Source organism: Crocuta crocuta, unplaced genomic scaffold, assembly GCF_008692635.1.
Source record: "Crocuta crocuta isolate KB4526 unplaced genomic scaffold, BGI_CrCroc_1.0 scaffold3042, whole genome shotgun sequence".
In the NCBI taxonomy this organism is placed as follows: domain Eukaryota; kingdom Metazoa; phylum Chordata; class Mammalia; order Carnivora; family Hyaenidae; genus Crocuta; species Crocuta crocuta.
In genome coordinates this window covers 79,166-80,529 of record NW_027532740.1, presented here as the reverse complement: position 1 = coordinate 80,529, position 1,364 = coordinate 79,166, and the positions used below count along the sequence as shown (strand labels likewise).

At 38.5% G+C, this 1,364-nt stretch overlaps 1 protein-coding gene across 1 annotated transcript in view; it reads left to right on the top strand.

The window, feature by feature from the left end:
• Positions 1 to 312: 312 nt before the first annotated feature.
• The window catches only part of TMLHE (trimethyllysine hydroxylase, epsilon), a 65,489-nt gene continuing 64,437 nt past the window's right edge, over positions 313 to 1,364 (top strand). Inside the window, 1 exon segment of the mRNA XM_077780800.1 lies at positions 313 to 452. The gene's annotated coding sequence lies outside the window, so the exon portion shown is untranslated.

Here is a 1,364-nt window from a genome sequence, read left to right as displayed (position 1 = left end):
AAATGCTCAAAGTTGACTTTAAGGTAGGAATATTTACTAGACATAGAGATATTTTGTGATGTCCTTTTTATGCACACAGAAAAATTGATGATAATCCTGGGCCATAAAATAAGTCTCAAAAGCTTGAAACAATTACAGTTATACTAGCTGTTTGTTTGCCTTTGTTCACTTCATAGTGAAATGAAGGTAGAAAACAATAATGAGAAAACTGGAAAGTCTCCCTAAAATATGTAGTATACTTTAAAACAAATTTTTATGTTTTATTTATTTCAGAGAGAGAGACACACAGCGTGAGCAGGGGAGGGTCAGAGAGAGAAGGAGACACAGAATCTGAAGCAGCTCCAGGCTCTGAGCTGGCTGTTAGCACAGAGCACGATGTGGGGCTCGAACCCATGAACCGTGAGATTATGTCCTGAGCTGAAGTCGGATGCTTAACCAGCTGAGCCACCCAGGTGCTCCTTCTGCCCATTTCTTAACAAGATTATTTGTTTTTGTGTGTGTGTGTGTTGAGTTTGATACATTCTTTCTATATTTTCGATACCTCCACATCCTTGTTATAACTTGGTATTGTCACTTTTTAATTTTTTTAAATAATTCATTTTTGAGAGAGAGAGAGAGCGCGCACAAGGGAGTGGGAGGGGCAGAGAGAGAGGGAGAGATAATCCCAAGCAGGCTCCGTGCTGCCAGTGCAAAGGCTGACCCAGGGCTCAATACCATTGAACCATGAGATCGTGACCTGAGCCAAAACCAAGAGTTGGACACTTAACCTGTCGAGCCCTCCAGGTGCCCCCCATGAATTGCACTCTTAAGTATTTCCTCAGATGATCTGAAAACTATCAAATGCAAAATGTATTTTTGGGAGTATAGAAGGTGTGGAAACTTCAACTGTGTGTGATCTGAAACAATCAAACTGTTGATTGTTGACTGGTGATGAGTGAGAAAGACAAATATTGAGGACAGGAGGCTTCACATTTTATTTTCTATATTTCTGTGTTGTGTAGATTTTTCTTTCTTTTCTTTTTANTTATATTTGTCTGTCTTCCCTATTAGACTGTGAGTTTCTTGAATGGTGGCAGGGATTGCTGACTTATTTATGTTTCTTTTCCCAGTATTTAAGAAAGTACCTGTTAGGGGCACCTGAGTGGCTCAGTCAGTTAAGCATCTGACTTCAGCTCAGGTCATGATCTTATTGTTCATGGGTTCNCATGCTCATTAATATTTGTTAGGTGAAATAATGAAGAAATGAATATATATATATATAAGTATATATATATATATATACTTAGAGTGGTTTAGAGTGGTTTAGAGTGGTTTCCTGGGGGAGCAATCCAATATAAAGGGAGAAGAGTATTTGATTAAGAATT